Source organism: Magallana gigas, chromosome 8 (assembly GCF_963853765.1).
Source record: "Magallana gigas chromosome 8, xbMagGiga1.1, whole genome shotgun sequence".
In the NCBI taxonomy this organism is placed as follows: domain Eukaryota; kingdom Metazoa; phylum Mollusca; class Bivalvia; order Ostreida; family Ostreidae; genus Magallana; species Magallana gigas.
In genome coordinates, this window is record NC_088860.1 from 1,373,181 (window position 1) to 1,389,450 (window position 16,270).

The 16,270-nt window shown below is 34.5% G+C and overlaps 1 non-coding gene across 1 annotated transcript; it reads left to right on the plus strand.

Annotated features, from left to right (window-relative positions):
- The first annotated feature begins 13,184 nt into the window (after positions 1–13,184).
- On the plus strand, positions 13,185–13,257 carry Trnat-ggu (transfer RNA threonine (anticodon GGU)). The gene has a single exon. It is a non-coding gene; the product is annotated as a tRNA-Thr (tRNA).
- The last annotated feature ends 3,013 nt before the right edge of the window (positions 13,258–16,270 follow it).

Below are 16,270 nucleotides of genomic sequence, written 5' to 3' on the forward strand. Positions count from 1 at the left end.
TAACACGGGGACAATTTCGACCAAACTAGCACAACAATTACTTGAAGAGGAGAAAAATGAAGAATCTCCATAGACCAAATACTATAGACCGGACCCGGAGCTGGCACGTAAATACCTGGAAGAGAAGGCCGCGATGTCTACGCAACAGAGGAACGCAGGAGACGCTCCGCGAGAAGTCGCCTCGCCATCCGCGCCGATCCTCTATCCACGGGTGCCGATGATGGATGAATAATTAAGCTGCAGCCGTGAAGAAATTGTGTATTCCTTATAAAAGCATTGTGAAGTTTAGTGAAAATTAAAAATGTGAATTGTGTAAAAGTAGAAATGTGCGTTATCTTGTGCTAATATAAATCTTGCATTTGGTGATTCACTCCGGAGAACTTCAGGAAGAAACCGATGGACTCCAAACCTATGACGCTAATCTTCCCCCTTAGAAGAAAGAGATATTTTGTGAACTTAAAATCATGTCTTGACTCTGTATATATATGTGACATTAAGCTTAACCATACTTAGTATTATTTTGATGATGAATTACGATTATATTCAACTATGTTTATTTCATCTTGGTCATTATTGTCATACTTTATTCATTATTGTTTTCATGGTTGTAATGCGATATAATCAAGCCATATGAGTTTATGTACATGTATACATCCTGGTTATAGATTTGTATTTGGAGATGTATGATGTTCCAAGCCGGAGGTGGAAACATGTCACTTGATACTATCTCTTAACATAGATGTTCTGACTGGTATGTCACTAGGAAGTTCGTCTGATCAAGGGTAGATCAAGGACGCTTTCCTATTCCGGGCGCCAGACATGAGAAATCTCCCTTCGGGATATTTCTTTTGTTTGGGGGACGTATGTATACAGATAGCCATGCTATGACCTTGAATTGCTAGTATTACATAATGGTCACTATGATATTTATGTGTACCTAGGTACTGCGCACTGAATGGTGTTAATGATAATTAACAGAACGAACTCTATGACTCTTGTAGCAATGCGTAGTATTCCTAAATGATGTTATGAAGCCAGGTGTATAATACGGGCATAATAATATCCAAATTGAGAGTTTAACAACAAGTGACATATTTGACGATTCGGTGTCTGCAACGATAGCTCAGCTGGTACTCTATATTGAGTCATGTATTGTGTATTCTATATATTAACCTTTGTAACCTTTTATGCCGTGTATGAATGAACGTATTATGAGTAAGTGATGTCTCATACTAGGTGGGGGACTCCGAGACCCAGGACTCGGAGACTCAAATCCTGCATCCAGACTCTTTGATTGGCAGTTTTGACGGTTTTTTTACTTTATTTAGGAATAAACTATTAATCTTAATTTTGAACACTAAATGTTCACTCATGATCGTCGTAAATGGGCCAAACTAGTCAGAATTGTCCATCATAAGTAAAATGTTATATATACCCATGTAAAATGATGTTGAACTGATTTAATTAGATAGATTCCGCTTAGATAGATTTAGAGATTCTGCTTATAGAGATTCTGAGACTCTTGATTTGGGCTGCTTTTAATTGTTGTAACTATACGATCACGCGTTAATAAAACCGCTTGAGAAAGAAGTACTGTACTTGTCATCACTAAGTTTGAGCTGACCCTCAATTGGATCCGTAAGACAGAAGGCTTACATTTCTTTTGAGCATTTACAAACAAAAGAACGACTATAATGCTATTTCATTGCTAATGCAAGGTAAATTATTTCATTTCAAACTATTGAGAAACGGATTATATCTTTTTGTTGATAAATTATGTATTCAAACAAGTTGTATTTTATTCTATACCAAAATTAAATACCACAAAAACGCTTAATTGGTTTATCTGATAATCGGTTAATCTGATAATTTTTGCCTGACAAACAGACTATCAGATTAAGCGGAACCCTTTGTATTATCTTCAAACATGTGCCCTGTTCCAAAAACCTTGAACTTATCCAGCATCTGAAACCTATGGCTCAGATTCAGCATTCAAGCCTGTTAGGTGCATCAGTATCATAAGACACATCACCCATGCAAGTTTGGTGAAGTTAGGACCAGTAATAACGAAGATATCATCATCAGAGGGCACCTGTTTCAAAAATTCATTCATATTATAGTTTAATCAACTAAGGCGAGAGAAATTTAATTTTTAGTTTTACGGATCCGCCGACCCAATTTTTTCAATTTTGTAAAAAAAAAAAAATAATGAAAAAAAATTTGTATCTTCGGAAATTTTTCCGGAATTTTCAAGTTTGACCGATCTTGGTTTTAAAATTACTTTATTTTATTTGAAATCTGCAAAACGTTTGACAAAGGGAGCTTTTAAAATCAAGTGTAAGCGTCTATAACATGGAGTATTTAAGATTGAGTTCAGCCATGCATGGTTTGGCTTAAAAGTTTTTATGAAAAGCAAAGAAAATGTTATCCCAAACAAGTTTAGTAAGGTAAATAATACCAATGATCTTGAAACAAACACAAAGTACACAGTGGATAGTGGACAAATTAAACTTAATATTATAAGTTCAAGCAAATAATATGTAATTTTGATTAATAAAAGTTTGCCCACTGGTTTTTTTTTTTTTTCCCTCCTCTGACCCAAATTTTTTACAACAAAATCCGTAAAACTAAAAATTAAATTTCTCTCGCCTAAGCATGAGTGTAATCTCAGACATTACTTTTCTGAAAGATACTATTTAAGGAATTTTATCGGAATTTAAAGATGGAAGTAGCGGGTGTTTGATGTGAGATTTTAAAAGATAGTGCGAATGTTTCTCAACCTGTTGCAATACTGCTGTTGTCATAGGCAAAATCCCATTGTGAGCCCTGGACCGGTAAATGTCTGAGTAAAAATACACTGGCGACTTCGAGAAAATAATTACGTTTATCTCCGCTATTTTAAGACCCATCAACTTCGGCATGAGTGTATCTCAGACATTACTTTTCTGAAAAATAAATGCATATTGCGATTGTTTTAAAAATTAATTGATTTATTAGGCTTTTGAAGCGAGCGGTAGTTTTTTATCTGGGTCAGAGTTCGACCCCTCTCTTTATTTACGGTTACATTGAAATTAATGTTAAAACGGGCTTGGCCCCTGTGACCAGAAGTAACTAAGATATAATCATTAGAGGACACACCATCCATGCAAGTTTGGTGAAGTTAGCAGTTACTTAGATACACATGTATTGCTATAAAAGGGCACCTGCAACAAAAACTTTAACCGGCTCTAAAAACGTTAACCTCCTCCAGCATCCGAAACCCATAGCTCAGATTCAGCATTCAAGCCTGTCTGGTGCATCAGTATCATAAAACACACCATCTATGCAAGTTTGGTGAAGTTAGGACCAGCAGTTACTTAGATATTGCTATCAAAGGGCACCTGCAACAAAAACTTTAACCTGCCCCAAAAACCTTAACCTCCTCCAGCATTTGCAATTTAGGACCCAGATTCAGCATCCAAGTCTTTCAAGTCCAAAAGTAGGTCCAGATGCATTATCAATGCAAATTTGGTGAAGATAGGACAAGTAATTACTTAGATACAGGACCTGCAACAAAAAATTTAACTAGGTCCGGACGCCGACGCCGGGGGTATAGCATAAGCTCCCCTTGACTTCGTCTCGGTGAGCTAAAAAGGATGGTTTTATAGTCATATCACCTGTTGAGCATTGCAGCTCTCAAATAGATTCTAAACCTTTGTTTATATATGAGATATAAATCTACATTAAACTCTGAACCATTTGTGAGGCCAAAGAAATCGCCCAGGGGTCAAAGTCTAAACAATTTGAAAGAATCAGCAATATGTCAAAATGCTTACATATAAGTAAAACCATATATATATCATAACATTTTATTTTTTGAATAATTAAGATATTTGTCAAATTGGAATCCCAATGTGGCCCCACCATAGTCCTCAAGATTTTGATTTGAAAGAATTTAAATCTACATTATCTGAGTTTGTTTTCAGTGAAAATACAGTTTTTCTAGGCAAGCGGTTTTTTGAAAAAAGATATTTTTAAATTTTTCTTATTTCTATATTCCTATGTATCGTAATGTACCCTGTATAATACACACTCATGTACAATACGCACCCTCCAAAGTTGACTTAAAAGTTTCTTTTACAACAGCGGAGAAGTTGAAGATCATCATACATAGAGAAGAACAACAAGAAGCCTAATGCTTAAAAGTAATAATATTTTCAGATATAAACCAAAATGACATCAAAAGAAATGATAAAATTGATTAAATATAGTCAGAGTCATTGATTGTTGTTATATTAACATTGTGAATGTTAATGTAATTAACATGCTTGCACACAAGTTTCAGCTTTCCTGGCTGATAAGTTTCTGAGAAGAAGGTTTTTAAAGATTTACTCTATATATTCCTTTGTTAAACTTTCACCCCCCTATTGTGGCCCCACCCTACCCCCGGGGACCATGACTTTCACAACTTTGAATCTACACTACCTGAGGATACAACTCATTTAACAAGAGGCCCAGGGGCCACATCGCTCACCTGAGCAACAATTGCCTTAATTCTGATCAAATTAGCATTACAGTATCAAAATATCTTGACAACTGAGTACCGGTACAGTAGATCTTGCTAAAAAAAATTGAAAATCTGCCAATTTTTATCCACCTCTTATTTTTTGGTAAATACCAAGCCCCTTTTGTTGTTGTACCTGTAAGAAGATTTTTCTCTATTCCTAAACCCCCCCTCCCCTCCCCATTTCGTGGCCCCACTATTCTCTAGGGAATCATGGTTTCATCAAACTTAAATCTACCTTTAATCTCATAACGTGTGCTTTCACACTAAGTACTGAGTTTTGGACCGAAAACTTTCCCCAGAATATTTTTAAAGATTGTAAAACTTGATCCCCCAATTGTGGCCCCACCCTACCCCCGGGGACCATGATTTGAACAAACTTGAATCTACACTTCCTGAGGATGCTTCCATTTTAATTTGAGTTTTTCTGGCCTAATAGTTTTTGAGAAGAAGATTTTTAAAGATTTTCTCAATATATTCCTATGTAAAACTTGATCCCCCAATTGTGGCCCCACCCTACCCCCGGGGACCATGATTTGAACAAACTTGAATCTACACTTCCTGAAGATGCTTCCATTTTAATTTGAGCTTTTCTGGCCAAATAGTTTTTGAGAAGAAGATTTTTAAAAGATTTTCTCTATATATTCCTATGTAAAACTTGATCCCCCAATTGTGGCCCCACCTACCCCCGGGGACCATGATTTGAACAAACTTGAATCTACACTACATGAGGATGCTCCCATTTTAATTTGAGTCTTTCTGGCCAAATAGTTTTTGAGAAGAAGATTTTTAAAGATTTTCTCTATATATTCCTATGTAAAACTTGATCCCCCAAGTGTGGCCCCACCCTACCCCCGGGGACCATGATTTGAACAAATTTGAATCAACACTTCCTGAGGATGCTTCCATTTTAATTTGAGCTTTTCTGGCCTAATAGTGTTTAAAAGAAATTTTTTAAAAGATTTTCTCTATATATTCCTATGTAAAACTTGATCCCCCAATTGTGGCCCCATCCTACCCCCGGGGACCATGATTTGAACAAACTTGAATATACACTTTCTGAGGATGCTTCCATTTTAATTTGAGCTTTTCTGGCCTAATAGTTTTGGAGAAGAAGATTTTTAAAAGATTTTCTCTATATATTCCTATGTAAAACTTGATCCCCCAATTGTGGCCCCACCTACCCCCGGGGACCATGATTTGAACAAACTTGTATCTACACTACATGAGGATGCTCCCATTTTAATTTGAGTCTTTCTGGCCAAATAGTTTTTGAGAAGAAGATTTTTAAAGATTTTCTCTATATATTCCTATGTAAAACTTGATTCCCCAATTGTGGCCCCACCCTACCCCCGGGGACCATGATTTGAACAAACTTGAATCTACACTACCTGATGATGCCTCCACACAAGTTTAAGCTTTACCGGCCTAATAGTTTTTGAGAAGAAGATTTTTGAAAAATACCAACAAATTTTCAATAATTCTTAATTATCTCCCCTTTTAAAAGGGTGTGGCCCTTCATTTGAACAAACTTGAATCCCCTTAACCTAGTGGTGCTTTGTACCAAATTTGGTTGAAATCTGCCCAGTGGTTCTTGAGAAGAAGATGAAAATGTGAAAAGTTTACGACGACAACGACAACGACAACAGACAACGGACAAATTGTGATCAGAAAAGCTCACTTGAGCCTTTGGCTCAGGTGAGCTAAAAATGAGTCAAAACGTTAACGTAAATGGACACCTTCAGGGCTCGACATTAACGCTTGTCCGCTTGTCCGGTACCAGTTAAAAATATATACGGACAAGTGAATATTGCTTGCCACTTGTCCGACTGGACAAGTGCATTTTTATGTAAAGAAGTCTCCAACATTTTAAAAAGTAAAGAAAGTTTTGTGATAAGTTTATCCGTAGTCCCGTTATAAGTTTATCGATTAGTTATTTTTTTGAATTTTGAATTTTGATCCCGACTTCAAATTGAAATGCAATTGAGTTACTCTTGATCGGGATTGAAGTTCACTAATTACAAACAACTTTCAATATTGAACTGTAAAGGTGTGGATCTTAGTTCTTACACAGTACCAAACACACATGTTATCAAAAAGAAAGGAAGAATAGGTAGCAAAGATAAACTTAAAGGATTATGGAAAGAAATGTAATTTATATTAGGTTTCATTCATCATTGATAGACTATGATGACTTTCAGTGTTTAGTTTAAAAAACAGATGAGAAATCAATATCAATATAAGAGTTACATGTATTTTAAAACCTGATGCTAAATTTAAAATGTCTTGTAATTTGCCATGACAAAGCTACAGTTGACAAATCATGTTTAATGTTATATGGAACCAATACATTTAGGAAAGACACTTTAAGTTTCCATTTAAGAAGTCAGGTTATTAATTATGGCAAGAATAATCAATAAATGACTTTATTTTAGTAATACAGAACTTTAGTTTTCAAGTTGACAATATTTGATCTTTAATATTGAAAAAATTTTGGACAAGTGAAGTTGAAATTCGGACAAGTAAATATCTTGCTCACTTGTCCGAATGGTCAAGTAGGAAAAAAAGTTAATGTAGAGCCCTGACCTTGGAGCACTGGGCCGCCATTAAATTTTGTGTGCACGCCGAAAAATCACCAATGGAGACCAAATGGTTCTTAGATTCTGCTATTTTTATAGGACAAAGGTTTATAATTGGAACCACAATTAGAATTGAAGGTTTGAAAATGGAAAAAAGTGATATCTTGAACTCTTGCAGCACCCCCATCCCCCCCCCCCCCCCATACATCCCGGATCTTGCACCCATGAATTTCACTTTATATACTTATCTGAAGTCGAAGCTGCGTGGACAGAGATTTTCGGACCTAAATGATCTACGATATGACACAAAAGACATTGTACAAAAATTTGACAAATAATGGTGGGATATGTGTTTTATAAATGGGTTAATGGCATGAAAAGTGTGTGAACTAAAAGACGTTTACTTTGAAAAAGAGTGACAGGTTTAAATTGCCTTTCAGTAGTTTGAAGTCACCTGACTTCGTAGAAATATGAAATGGTGCTTTATAAATCCAATTGATGCAAAATAAAATCGCTGTATCTTTTGAAAACAACTTCAAAATCATATGAATTTTTGCATACTTATTTTTGCATGATAGTAATTTAATAAAACATATATCATCCTATAAAGTACACAGTAATTTTGCCGTAAATCACTTTGTCCGCAAACTTTTCCAACAACCCTCATATATTCCTATGTAAAAGTACCCTCAATTGTGGCCCCAACCTACCCCTGGGGGTCTTGTTTTTCACAACTCTAAATCTACATTACATGAGGAAGCTTCATCTTTTCTGGCTGATTGGTTTCTGAGAAGATTTTTAAAGATTCTAAATATTCTATGTAAATCTTTGACCCCCATTGTGGCCCCACCTTACCCCCCGGGAACAATAATTTGTACAAATTTAAATCTACACTATCTGAGGATGCTTCTATACAAGTTTCAGCTTTTCTGGCCAAATGGTTTTTGAAGAGAAGATTTTTGAAAAATATAAACAAATTTTCAATAAATCCTAATTATCTCCCCTTGAAAGAGAGCGTGGCCCTTCATTTTAACAAACTTGGCTCCCCTTTACCCAATGATGCTTTGTGCCAAGGTGCCACCTGTATAGCATAAGCTCCCTCTGACTTCATCTCAGTCAGCTAAAAAAAATATTTTATTTTAGATAGTTCCATAAATAAAATGATATATACATGTAGTTGCGTGTAGCTGTCAATTAATTTTTACACTTGGGAGATAACAAGCGTTTCAAACAGATACTTTTGTTAACCTGTAATTTATCGTCAGGACCGTTGCACTGTTGACTCTTCTGCGGGTTACTCGGTTTTACCTGAGACACCTGTTGCAATTTGGACCCCGGGGGTGCACCGAAAAATACAGGATCTGCGTTTACTGTACTGTATTAACACAATTTTTCTTTTTAATTATTCAAATAATACTATGAGAAGAAAAATGCAAGTAAAAGTTGAATTTTACCAGTAAAAAATAATTCCACTACCGGGTAGTTAAAATTTGCAAATGGAACAAGATATCTGTGAGCCAATGCTCACTAGTGATACCCCCGCTCTGATGTGAATATGCAAAATAAGCAAAGTCGACATTTAACAGAAAGCTGGCATCCGATTGGTACAGAAATATATCCCACAATATGGCATGCCTAAACAAATAGTGTGTTAAAATTTCAAACATCTGCGATAAATAGCTGCTGAAAAATCTTTGAGGAAAATTTGTTTGAAAATTTTGGCTAAAATAAACAAAGTACTCATTTAACAGGAAGATGACGTCCGATTGGTACAAAAATATATCCCACGATATGGCATGCCTTAAAAAATACTGTGTTAAAATTTAAAGCACCTCCGATAAATAGCTGCTGAGAAATCTTTGACGAAAATTTGTTTGAAAATTTTGGCAAAAAATAAACAAAGTCATTATTTAACAGGAAGTTGACGTCTGATTGATACAAAAATATATCCCACAATATGGCATGCCTAAACAAATAGTGTGTTAAAATTTCAAGCATCTGCTATAAATAGCTGCTGAGAAATCTTTGACCAAAATTTGTTTGAAAATTTTGGTTAAACAAGATATCTGTGAGCCAATGCTCACTAGTGATACCCCCGCTCTGATGTGAATATGCAAAATAAGCAAAGTCGACATTTAACAGAAAGCTGGCATCCGATTGGTACAGAAATATATCCCACAATATGGCATGCCTAAACAAATAGTGTGTTAAAATTTCAAGCATCTGCGATAAATAGCTGCTGAGAAATCTTTGACGGAAATTTGTTTGAAAATTTTGGCTAAAATAAACAAAGTACTCATTTAACTGGAAGATGACGTCCGATTGGTACAAAAATATATCCCACAATATGGCATGCCTTACCAAACACTGTGTAAAAATTTCAAGCATCTCCGATAAATAGCTGCTGAGAAATCTTTGACGGAAATTTGTTTGAAAATTTTGGCAAAAAATAAACAAAGTCATTATTTAACAGGAAGTTGACGTCCGATTGATACAAAAATATATCCCACAATATGGCATGCCAAAACAAATAGTGTGTTAAAATTTCAAGCATCTGCGATAAATAGCTGCTGAGAAATCTTTGACGGAAATTTGTTTGAAAATTTTGGATAAAAATAACAAAGTCGTCATTTAACACCCGATTGGTACAGAAATATATCCCACGATATGGCATGCCTATACAAATACTGTGTAAAAATTTCAAGCATCTGCGATAAATAGTTGCTGAGAAATCTTTGACGGAAATTTGTTTGAAAATTTTGGCAAAAAATAAACAAAGTCGTCATTTAACAGGAAGTTGACATCTGATTGGTACAAAAATACATCCCACGATATAGCATGCCTATACAAATACTGTGTAAAAATTTCAAGCATCTGCGATAAACAGTTGCTGAGATTTCTTTGACGGAAATTTGTTTGAAAATTTTTCCTAAAAATAAACAAAGTCGTCATTTAACAAGAAGTTGACATCTGATTGGTACAAAACTATATCCCACGATATGGCATGCCTATACAAATACTGTGTAAAAATTTCAAGCATCTGCGATAAACAGTTGCTGAGAAATCTTTGACGAAAATTTGGGTTAAAAAATAAGCAAAGTCGTCATTTAACAGGAAGTTGACGTCTGATTGGTACAAAAATATATCCCATGATATGGCATGCCTTAATCAACACTGTGTTAAAATTTCAAGCATCTGCGATAATTAGTTGCTGAGATAAATGCGACAGAAATTTTTGTTACGGACGGACAGACAGACGGACAGAGAGACACACAAGGGTAAAACAGTATACCCCCTCTCCTTCGGAGCGGGGGTATAAAAATAAGCAAAGTCGTCCTTTAACAATAAGTTGACGTCCAATTGGTACAAAAATATATCCCACGATATGGCATGCCTATACAAACACTGTGTTAACATTTCAAGCATCTGCGATAAATAGTTGCTGAGAAATCTTTGACGAAAATTTGTTTGAAAATTTGGTTAAAAAATAAGCAAAGTTGTCATTTAACAGGAAGTTGACGTCCGATTGATACAAAAATATATCCCACGATATGGCATGCCTAAACAAATAGTGTGTTAAAATTTCAAGCATCTGCGATAAATAGTTGCCGAGAATTCTTTGACGAAAATTTGTTTGAAAATTTTGGCAAAAAATAAACAAAGTCGTCATTTAACAGGAAGTTGACGTCTGATTGGTACAAAAATATATCCCACGATATGGCATGCCTATACAAATACTGTGTAAAAATTTCAAGCATCTGCATCAAATTTCATGCATCAAGCATCAAAATTTCACCTCTCCTTCGGAGCGGGGGTATAAAAAGGTAATATCAATCCCTGTTTACATATTTTAAAAATTAACATTATATATAGACTTAAGTAAGGGACTATATTTTGTGGCAGAAGGTTTTTAAGAAGAAAATTAACAGTTTTAGAGTACCATAACTTAAGCTTCCTTAATCATTTTAAGTGCAGACCAAACTTCCAGATACTTTGTCCATTGGTATATCTTCGAGTTGTTCCGAAATACATATTTTAACAATTTTTCAATATTTCCATTGACATATATTTGGCATATTAAACTGATATTTCATAAAAGTTAAGAATAAATGAACTCCAATTCCAGCTTATTTATTAAATTTTATATCATAGACCCATATGTTTGGTTTTCTTTTCTGACACGTTTACTATAATTTGAGAAAAAGTTTGAGACTTTTGAATAATTTCAATGCATGTTGAATCATAATGGCTAAAAATAGTGTTTTATCAGTGCAAAGAGACTATAATATCATTTAGGTGAGAATATTGCAAATTTTTTCTTTATGTTAAATTTAATTATTTCATATAGTATAAATTGTATTTGATGGCATGGTTCATTCCTATAAAAAAATACAAAGTGAGACAATTTGCATTTTCAGTGCAGAAAGATCATATCTAATACTCCATAGCACCGAAAGAAGCTAGTGTATAGACCCCAAAATTTTACTTTGATTTCCGTTAATCTATGCATGTACATTTTTAAAAAATAACGGGTACTCTAGAAAAAATTTCAAAGACTTTTGATTGCAGAACCCAATGTCCTTAAGGTACTTCAATACACCGAGACTTATACTTTTTAAGACACTACGTCACAAGATGGCGATTTACATGTTTTGTTAAACTGTTTGTATCAATCAATTCAGATGTATACCGTCATAGCTCAGTGGTTAAAGTATCAGGCTTGTGAACCGCGGGTCATGAGTTCGAATCCACCTGGGGCTTTTGTTCATGTTTACTGAATGAAATTTTTGAAAATATCATTTTTTATCTAAAATTGCACATTTTTTCGCCTATTTGACACATATACGTCTTATCCATCATGCTTTCTATCAAAATCAAGTAATTTTCTGCTGATTTGAGAAAATATTTCAAGGTGTAGTGAGGCACCTTAAGGTTTCTCACTCCTCATGTTTTGATTTCATTGCGCAGATGATCATTATATTTAAAATGAATATGATTTTATTTATTTAATCATCACAGATAGATTATTATTTCATAATTACACAACATTCATAAAGAAAATCCATTTGAATTCAAGAAACAAACAAATTTTTTGGGGATTCCGAACTATTTTTTCGTGCGGAAGGTTTTTTAGACGAAAATGACAGAAACAAGCAATTTTATGAATTTTCAATATACTTTTCTTTTTATTATACTTTAATCATTATTCACATTTTTAACATTTGATAGGTTTGTAACATATTTTATAGGTTCTGTGTGACATGTACAAAATCAAATCTTGAGAATGTGATAGCCGTTTAGCATATATAGAACATGTTTGAATTTTTTTAAGCCAAATTTTGCGAGAATTTTACCTTTGAAGCCCTATATCTAAAATTTGACATCACTGACCCCCATGTTATATTATGTCAAAATGATAGTGAATACATATTTAGGCAAACTGGATTAATCTTATAAAATTCTTGATATTCAAAAAGTTTGTATTTCAAATACAATTGTAACTATTAAATTGTCTATTTTAAGTGCAAAAAGGTCACCAAAAAATTTATGCAGCTTTGTACAATTTTTTTTCATAATCCCTCTATTCAGTGTGACCATTGTGCATAATTAAAAACAATATTTGAAGAAATAAGTTTGCTTAATCAAAAATACTGACAACAAATCCTAATCAGGATGAAATTGCATTTTAGGTGCAAAAAGGTCAAATTAAATGAGCCATAACTCAGAGGGATGGATACTGATCCCCCATTATCTTTGTATTTTTTAAGTTTGTTTTGTCTACAGATTTCAATGATATACTTCTCAAGAAAATCTTGATACAACAACATTGAGGAGTGGGATACCTGAAGTAATTGTGGTTTTGTGAATTTGATAAATCCAACACTAAATATTATTAGATAAACATTGATCACGCAAGGAGTCGAAAGCACCAGGTTATGCAATGGCAAATTCACTGTCAAGGACTTGTTTGATGCAAGAAATAGTGGTCTAAAAAAAATTATTATATGTCACCATGCAGGTTAACAGGTGTGTGACTGTCACTCTGTCAGTAAATAAATTGGGTCTCAATAGCTCAGTGGTTAGAGCGCTGGCACGGTACGCCAGAGGCTCTGGGTTCGAGTCCCGGTTGAGACCTGACTTTTCACCACCTGTTACATTTGGCGCCCAACATACAAATCCCACGGTCACTCCCTAAAACATGTTTCAAAACATTTCCTTAACTCGTAGAATTCTATTCATAAATTCAAGGACGAATTTCTATCAACAGGGGGAGTATGTCACCAGGTTAATAGGTGTGTTACTGTCAGTCAATATATTGGCTGGGGTCTCAATACTTCAGTGGTTAGAGCGCTGGCATGGTACGCCAGAGGCCCTGGGTTCGAGTCCCGGTTGAGACTTGACACGACCTGTTTCATATATATTCCAATACATGGAAGGTAACAATAAGGTATTTTTTATGTTGAGTGTACATTGTACACTCATAAAACTCGCATAACACACATTTTCTGCAGTCATGCCCTGCAGCATTCGAGACATTTTATTACTCGCTCTGAAAACTGTTGTTCGTCCCGCACTTCCCAATTTTGATTAAATTTTGGCTGAAAAAAGTTGGGTATTACACACACTTTTTAGACTTTACAGATTACAGTGATTACGATAGGTGCAATAAATATGGTCTCAACATTTAACGATATATAAGAATGGATTCCAAAGGCTAGCCACAACCAATTATTGGAACTAAAAAAAACTTAGTAAGACTTCTCTTGATCGGTGCTTCATTTGTTGTTGTGAAAAATCATGTCAATAACATCACAACTCAAAATACAAGAATTCTTATCAGCCCTTCTTCGTGGTAAAACTTACAAATATTGCAATGAAAGTTTATAACTTAATATAGGTATCTTAGCAATACAAGCTGTTCATTCTGACCTTATTCGTAGACCTTGTCTTGAAACTTCTTTGCTTGCGTAGTAACACAAAACTCTCAAATTATTATCATGGTTTTGTTTGTGTACAATATATATATATATGTATTCAACCTATAAATAATCATAACATATCAGCATTGCCATACATCCCTACCGCATCTTGCACCCAAAAATCACAAAATATTTTGTGAGGCTTGTATTAAGCAGTTTTTTTTAACACTAATGAGCGAGCCATAACACATCAAATTTAAAGAATGACTGGAATATAGCGACAGCATGTGTACCTGTGACGTCATATAACACGTTAGGCCCAGAATCAACTTGAATGTGCAAAATTCGGTCGACTTTTCCATCAAACATAACCAAATTAAATAATACTTTTGCACAGTATCAGTATAAACATAGGAAATACTTATTACCTTCACGGCTTCAGCTTGGATCTGTTTGTCGAAGTGATGACTGTATGTTCAGCCTCCCGCCATGTACCTTCGGAAACCGACGGTTTTTCAAAAAGTTCCGAAATTTTATTTACCATTACGAGCCCGATCTAATTATCCCGGTCATTATTCCAGTCGTTTTCACTATCAGTGTATTGTGTAGCATTTGACCAAACATTATAAAAAGTAATTCTAAATATATATAGTTGAGAAGTGACATTAACTCTCTCTCTCTCTCTCTCTCTCTCTCTCTCTCTCTCTCTCTCTCTCATATTTCAGTCTGCATCCTTTTGCAGACTCTCATTCTGTGTAATTAACCGCAGGCTCCTGCGTTCCGTTTTATAAAAAAACTTTTCTCTTCACGAAAAAACACGTGTGTACAATATAATCGTCAAGTGCCTGTATTAACGTAACGTTATATTTCATATTTGCTGGTGGTGTTTTCGGAAATTATAGATCAAGAATAGATAGAACATCAACATACTTATACAATACACATATTAATCGTGACTGTTCGGTGGATCTTTTCTTTCTTTTTTTCTTCTTTTGCCAAAAAAATCTAAATTGACTCCTAAAATCAACATTATTCTTTACTGAGTGTGTGTTTGTTTGGGTTTGTTTTTGTTTGTTTGTTTGTTTTTGTTTTTTGGGGTTTTTTTTTTGTTTTTTTTTTGTTTTGTTTTGTTTTTTTACTTAAACAGCCTATATAAAGGAAGCTTTTTTCAGACACCATTGATGTCATGCTTGAACAAACAAAATATTTTCTTCAATGATCTGGCCAAGGCTATATAACGGATTGAAGGACTTTGCTTGATCAAAGTTGCGCTCTATATTTCCTATTAATGAATGACTAAAACACCTATTTCACCGATTAAAATGATTGAATAATAATTACAATGTACGAATTTATAATTGAATAGCTTTACTCCTTACGTCATACAAAGTTAGATACATGTAACTTGATGAAAAATATTTCTTATGATAGATTGCAATACATATGAACATATAAACCTCTCTCCCTAGCTTTCTCTTTCTTACTCGCTCCTATTTCTTGTCTACTTACTAGTATATCATTTATCGTGATTGTGTGGTTTAGACATTTTCAGCGTGTTTTGGGTTGGGTGGTCCGAGAGATATTTAAATTTGCCAGGGTTGAGGTCCAAGGCATATTTTCGGTTACTTAAAAAAAATATGTTTCCAGAAGAAAGGGAGTTCCAGACCCTCCACCCCTACGACCACCCTCTTGATCACATCAATGTATTTCTGTTTAATTTTTTTCTCCTTCTATCCATCCTTTTTTTCTACTTTTTTTCTGTCTATAATTAATCCTCTGTCTCTGCACATCTTTTACTTGCTTCTCTTGTTGCGCTCTCTCTCTCTCTCTCTCTCTCTCTCTCTCTCTCTCTCTCTCTCTCTCTCTGTATGTGCATGTTTAAGGTAGTCCTATACTCGGCACTAAATGGGCTCAATCATTAAAAGCTTAGCTTTAAATGATAGAAATACATTCTAGCAATACATATACAAAAGAAAATATGTATGTTTACATGCTAGTTTGTTTGTTATCACCTCTCAGACGGGTGTACCCCCTTGCGAAAATTATTGACAATTATGAAATTTGCCAGACGTCCTTTTTTCCTAAAAATAATTACCAATTTTGGGAAAATTAGAACTGAACATACAAAATAGAGTATAAATATTTATTTAAGCCATATCTCATCAATAATTTTGCGCAAATTTTTGTAAGTAAGTACGCTTTATGGACCTGATGTATCAAAATAGAAT